This window comes from Macrobrachium rosenbergii, chromosome 52 (assembly GCF_040412425.1).
Source record: "Macrobrachium rosenbergii isolate ZJJX-2024 chromosome 52, ASM4041242v1, whole genome shotgun sequence".
Taxonomy (NCBI): Eukaryota; Metazoa; Arthropoda; class Malacostraca; order Decapoda; family Palaemonidae; genus Macrobrachium; species Macrobrachium rosenbergii.
The window spans coordinates 33,915,426-33,922,598 of record NC_089792.1 but is presented as its reverse complement, the minus strand read 5'-3'; the positions used below and the strand labels follow the sequence as shown (position 1 = coordinate 33,922,598).

At 37.7% G+C, this 7,173-nt stretch overlaps 1 pseudogene; it reads left to right on the top strand.

Moving 5' to 3' along the window:
- Positions 1-1,838: 1,838 nt before the first annotated feature.
- On the top strand, positions 1,839-2,478 carry LOC136833959 (protein FAM200A-like; annotated as a pseudogene).
- The last annotated feature ends 4,695 nt before the right edge of the window (positions 2,479-7,173 follow it).

The window sequence follows — 7,173 nt, the reverse complement described above, 5'->3', positions numbered from 1 at the left end:
CAAAGTGCCAAACAGCATGTACTGTAGTCCTTGACCTAGGCTACACTGTTCTCATGCCTAACTTGTGCCTTTTGGACAGCACAGTTAGCCTTGCTTTACACCCATAAAATAAGTGGCACTCAACTAAAGAACTGACACTTGCAAAACAACTTATGGAATAATATCGCACATCTTACCCTACGGATGGTGGTACAATTCTAACCACATGCATGCTCAACATGGCGCAATTTATGTAACATTACCACAACAATTTGCTGTTACAACAAAGTAAAAATACAAAAGAACACTCTTGTGTTACGGCATACCTTTCACAAGGGAGAAATGTTGCATTTCAAATGCAAAACAAGGGGGGTGGGGGGTTGCTGCATTCCTTTACCCTCTGGCGTCGTCGTACACGTGTCTCGAGCAGTCGGATTTGTGTTTAAGCAATTATGCACTTCTTACATCTACGCACTTACGTACACACACTTAATGGTAGACAACCTCAGCTTCGAGTGGCTAACTAACTTCAAGTCTTGATAAAATGAAAACCAGTACGATTTTCCACTACACTAGTTACGAAGGGTTCTGCCATTAACTTTAACGAGGACTTCCTCATTACAGTGCCAAGGAACCAACTGTGAGAATTCCTCAGTGGAATGTTAGTCAAGGACTCTGGAGTACAGAGTTAAGTATACCTTAGTTTAACCAGACCGCTGAGCTGATTAACAGCTCACCTTAGTTTAACTAAGGTTTCCAGCTTGTCAACAAAAGAAAATGCCTGAATTAATCAAATCTATACTAAATGTGGTTGTTTATTTAATCCTTAAAGCCTATATGACGTCAGTTTTGTGTAAGGAAGCATATAATATGATATGGTCTAAATCTGCACATTCACGGTATCTTATGTATAAGATATAATTGATAAAAAAATATATGTGTGCAAAATGAGTGTATTTACATCTCCAGTCGTAAAAAAAGTGCCAAAATGTATAGATATTTTGAAGTCGACTATCCACTCTGGATGACGGTCAACTTACGAAGAAGACGACGGAAAATTTTAACACATATCACCGTCTGAACAGCAGTAAGTGTGGTTTGGTGTATAATGCACGTTATAAGTTTGACTGGATTTTATGTAATGTAGGCCTACCTACTGGTAAGATTATCGAAATACCTCAATTGCCTATTGATGCTAGAGGAATTACAGCTAGAGATTTTATTCTTTTCAAATTATATGTTAGCCTTAGTATATGCTGTGACATAATAGGCTTATCACTGGCATCTGTAATGATAGGCTACTGTAGGTGGTATAACTTGTAGGTTATGCCTCCCAAGAGAAAGATGAGGGATGCCTGATTGGCTAACGAGGATTTCAGCCCATGGTTGTCCCGTGTTGAAGGAGATCCCGAGAAAGCACTTTGCAATATATGCGACAAACAGTTTAATGCTGAGCTATCTACCATCAAACGGCATAGGGTGAGTTCATCCTGGTTATCTTATGATGGCTGTCAAGTGAGAAGTAGAAAAGTACTGTGCATTACATAGAATACATATGCATACTATACAAGCTTGCTTAAATATACTTGCTTAAATATATATATATATATATATATATATATATATATATGTGTTATATACGGTATATACTCATATTTAAAACATATATACATACATAATATTATTTGGAGCTCAATGAATGCCATCCTTCTTTACCATATATGAAATGCGATTTTTTTCTTTTTCTGCTAATCAACAGACCCGAAACGCTCACATCACCAATGAAGAGCACTGGTTGCAGAATCGGGAGGAACTTAAAGATTATCGTGACGAATATATTAGAGAATCTCCACATTAATAAAGGAGTAGCATTAGCTACAATATTAATGGTATGTTTTATTGCTGAACATAATTTGCCAATCACCATTGCTGACCACCTGGTTGAATTGTGCAAGGCAATATTTCCAGATTCGACCATTGCTCAGGGTTTATGCATGAAAAAGACCAATGCACAGAGAACTAAAGCCCTAGGTAAATGTGTCACTAATGAATTTGTTGGTAAGTTGAAGACTCACAAATTTTCGGTTATAATAGACGAGTCCACTGATGTCAGTACCACCAAATGTTTGACTGTTATTGTTAAATATTACGATTTTGTTAAAAACCTGAACGCTAGAATTGCTTAATGTAAATGATAAGGACACAATGTGCTGGATCAACGGGGGACCGTTTACATAAATTACTTATCAATACGTTATCTTTTTATCATATTCCCTTAGACAACTCTGCTGGATTTGCAGCTGATGGGGCATATAACATCATGGGTGACCATAATTCTCTTACTAGCCGGTTACGGGAGCAGTTACCAAGTATTGCAATTTTCAGGTGTATTTGCCACAGCATCCACTTGTGTGCGCCTCTGAAGCTGCAAAAACTTTGGCCAGGCACTGCGAGGACCTTCTCAGGAATACTTTAAGTATAACAATATTAACCTCTTGATGTTAGGTTTAATTTTATTACCAATTAAGTAATCATCTTGCTTTATTTTATATCATCAAATGCTGCTTAATCTCATTTTTCTTGGAAAGTAAAATGATTACTGTTGTCAGCAGCATAAATCAATTCTGCAAAGTAGAGGAAAAGTCATAAGTGATTTCTTTTATTTGTAATTGACTCTGATCTTTAGTAGAAGTATATTTTAGAATAATGCACCCAAAAGGTTGTGAAGAGAGTATAGATTGCCTGATAAGGTACCGTAATTGTAGCCATTTAAATCCGACTAAGGGTGTAAATGCCATCCAGGTGGGGGATTGATTGATTATTTGATTAATTGTGGGTTATCTGGCGTCACAACTATCAGGGTCACAGCAGACGCCGAATACTAAATGTGATCTTTTCACTTTTATAGTATGTTATAAAAATAAAAAAATAAAATTCTGCTAAACAGACCTACATATAAATTTGATTAAAAAGAAAAACAAAAAGAAAACTAACTAAAACAAATAAATAAATATATAAAATTCTGCTAAAAGAACTATTAATAAATTTGATCCGATAAACAGTATAACTTAAGAAAAAAAAAATATATATATATATATATATACTAAGACAACACAGCTGTCAAATATATTTGAGACGACCAGCTTCTTTGATAAAAGAGATAACATTATTAATACATATACTTTCTCCCAACAGTTTTGCCATGTTATAATTACCACCTGCTTCACTGCTATTTGATAAAAAACGATTCCTAAGTTCCACCAGACTGGGACACTCAACCAGCAAATGCCTAACAGTCAGTGGAACCAAGCAATCGTCACAGAAGGGCTCATTCTCCCATTCATCACAAAGCCGTGAGTTAAACGTGCATGGCCAATATGTAATCTACACAATACAACCTCCCACTTCCTTGGCATTAGGTCGTATTTCCAAGGGTGTCTGACTAGTGATTTCTTTCATTTTATTGGGGCCTACTCTGTCCCACTGAAGTGCCCATAATTGCTGGATGGATTTCCATATAATATGGAATGCATCACGATATGGAACAGGACATTTTCTGGGTATCAGAATTTGTGCTGCTAATTTGGCTAGCTGGTCTGCTTTTTCATTTCCCTGATATGTTCACACGGGCAGGAACCCAACAAAAAGAAACAATGCTTCCTCTATAATGGTGCAAGTGGGGGAGGTGTCAAGAGTACCACTCTCTCATCATCTCATCTGGAAAAAGATATAACGTAAATAATATTCAACCACATTTATCGTGTTATTCAATTACTTTATTTATTTTTCATATTGAAAACTGTAGGCAGAATTCCCCCTACAAACATCTCTCTCTCACCACTGCTTTTTGGGGAAAATACTTTAATCTCCTTCCTTGTTTGAGTGACTACCAGGAACCCTTCAATTCTAGGTGCTGATCCTGTAGGAGTGTGAATCATTGCGCAAGGCAGGTCAGCTACCAGCTGAGAAGCAAAGAATGAACCATGTGCTCTGTGCCATCTTGGAACTTGGGCCATGCTGCCTTCCCATGCCCACATTGACGTGTGGTCGGGCTAACACCAGCGCCACCCATGATGAGCAGAATCATAATCCTGGATTCTGTAAAGGACCTCAAATGGACTCACTCGCACTTAGACTTGGTTGGACGCTCTTCTAGGACTCAGGTTCTGTCCCTTGCTTAACTGAACTGCTGTTTCTGGACACATAGCTGTCTGGGGCATGTCAAACTTTGCTGTGACATTATTCACTTGCCCTCCCTATCGCTGGCCGCCCAAAAAGATGAGGACATCATCTTCTGCTTAAGGTAAAGAGATGAATTTAAGGTTCTTTTAGCCAGTCACGTCCCTAACTGCCTACAACTAATTTTCTGTTTTCCTTTTCATAGTGCGATGTTCCTACAGTGAGACCTGTATTACTTTTTATTATTGCACTGTTTAATTTGCCCAGCATTGAAGTGGAGTATGCATAAATCATTACAATTCGAGTTATCGGAATCGAGTTCAGTCTAGGCACCTTCTGTGTAATTCTCGATTCCTTAATTAAAGTGCTATTTTCGGGTGAGTAACCATAGGTGTTTCGATTACAGATTACGAGTAGTCAGCTGTGGACCTGTGTATCATCTTGCGTGCGTAGTGAACCCACTACATCATTCGCAATGCCCTCTGAAGCAGGATCCCATTGTGTCTCTTCAAGCAATTCCCAGTCATTTGCCTCTTTCAGCTTGTATTATGGGACCTTGTTTGCCTGTCCCAAATTAGGCTGCCATTCTTCTGATATGTATTTTCTTTTGTAAATATAATCAAGTTAAATGCCAAAGTTGACCTAATCACTCCCCTTTTGAAGTAGGGCTTCAGCCGTATTTTCATGTGTATGTTTTCATCTGACCTCCAGGCCAGAGTCCAGATTTTGTGTTATCCAAGGTAAGTTGTGTATAACCTAATATACCTCATTAGTTAAATTAGACCTCAGTTAAGAACATAATATATATATATATATATATATATATATATATATATATATATATATATATATATATATATATATATATATAAGAGGTATGTTCAATAATATAATAAGAAAATGTCAGGCGAGACACTAAATATGATTCGATCAAAATACTACTTCATGGTGAAGTACACATAGGCTACATATATTCTATAAAATGACAAACTGGCAACTTTCTATATTTGTAGGTCTGAGTGCTGCAGTGAACGTGGTGGAACCAATCTGATCCGGTTTGCCGATCTCTGAACACTTGTCAAAATGCAGTGAAATATGGAGCAACGTTATGCCATCAACTTTGTGTTAAACTAAGAAAACCAAACAGGAAGCTTATGGAATGTTAAAGGAGGCCTATGGGGATGAACAGATGAGCCAAACAAGTTTCTATCGGTGGTTTAACAGATTTTCTGACGGAAATGAATAGGTTGAGGATGAACCCAGATCTGGAGCACCGAAAAGTGAACGCAAGGGAGGAAAACATTGAGGAAGTGCAAATGTTAGTGATGCAAAACTGTCGAATATCTGTGAGGATGCTATCTGAAGCTGTTGGTATTAGTATTGGCACAGTAGAGACAGTTCTGACCGAAGAGGAGTGGAGGAGTGGTCAGTGGTGGTTCCACCAGGACAATGCCCCGTGCCAGGACAATGCCCCATGCCACAAGTCAATGCTGGTGACCACCTGGATGGCCAGCAGGGGAATGAAAGTGGTACAACACCAATCCTACAGCCCTGACCTAGCCCCTTGACTTTTTCCTGTTCCCACGCATGAAAGACACCTTCAGGGGAACCAGATTCCAGTCAACAGAGGAGCTGAAAGAGGCATCGGAAAGTTACCTGAAGGGACTACTGAAAAAGGACTTTGAGGAGGTCTTCCAGGATTGGGAGAGACGCACGCAGAAGTGTGTAGTTGCGAGGGGCAATTATTTTGAAGGAGACAAAGTTGTGTAAGCTTATGAAAATAAATAATGTCTCTCCTGACATTTTCTCATTACTTATTGAACATACCTCGTATATATGAAAAGCTTATAAGTCACAAATATTTTATGAATTAAAATACACTGTAAATGTTTAATTAATAAGTGTGGCTAAAGGCATTCTGAAGAACGTTGAGAGGATGATTAACTGTTGTCTGGCACATTTCCTAATTAGTAAAACAGTATACGTCAGGTATTCTCAAGACGTGGGGAACTTCCCGGCCTCAAACAAGACTTTGTGAGTGCATCCCTCGGAAATGTCCAGATTCCGCTTAATTAGTTAGTAGGTGTGTTTCTTTTTGGTGGAGTCCCAGGGTGTGAAGGGGGATTAGTTATCACACAAATGATCATTTGAAGACCAACACTGAACAAATTAAAAGTCTTCAGTGAAGACTGTGGTTCGAGACCTGTCGATTAAGAGGTAGGAACCATTTTAGATTTCCCAAACTGTAGATTGTTTCTTTCATTTAACATATGTCTCACTTGTGTCAAGCATTTATTACATTGTGTGTACTTTACAAGTAACATGGGAGGAATTCCCATATCTTTATTTTTATACATTTGTTTAACGAGGGTTTTATTTGACATCTTCAGATGTTTCGCTGAGGAAGAGGTGAAAATGTACTCATTGGGAATATACTGGACTTTGACTTATTTTGACCTATTGTGGGATAACGATGAAGAGAAAATAATTAGTTACAAGTGATGGACTTTATTATGTCAGATCGGTTGGTGAACATTAGTATTCCATTTCATTTCATCTCTTGTTTCTTGCAATCCAGTTATGTTAGGTTTTGTCAAATAAATTATTTTGGGTAAAGCTTGTTTCGCTGTAGACCTGAGAGAGAGAGAGAGAGAAATGTGGGCGTGTAGGTACAGATGTGCATTATCAGTAGACTTTTTCAAAAAGGTGCGCTATCAAGCTACCAATAGATGGGACTTCTCGACTTTGTAGAAAAGGTAAGCAATGAAATTTCCTCTCGACTGTGTAACACACACACACACACACACACACATATATATATATATATATATATATATATATATATATATATATATATATATATATATATATATATATATATATATATATATGTGTGTGTGTGTGTGAAATGTTAATGTATTCAGCATTTAGTGTTGGCATGAATAGAAACTAATGGAGAGTAAAATAACTATAGTCTATTTCATTCCCTTCTGTTGCCTTGCCAATGTAGGTTTT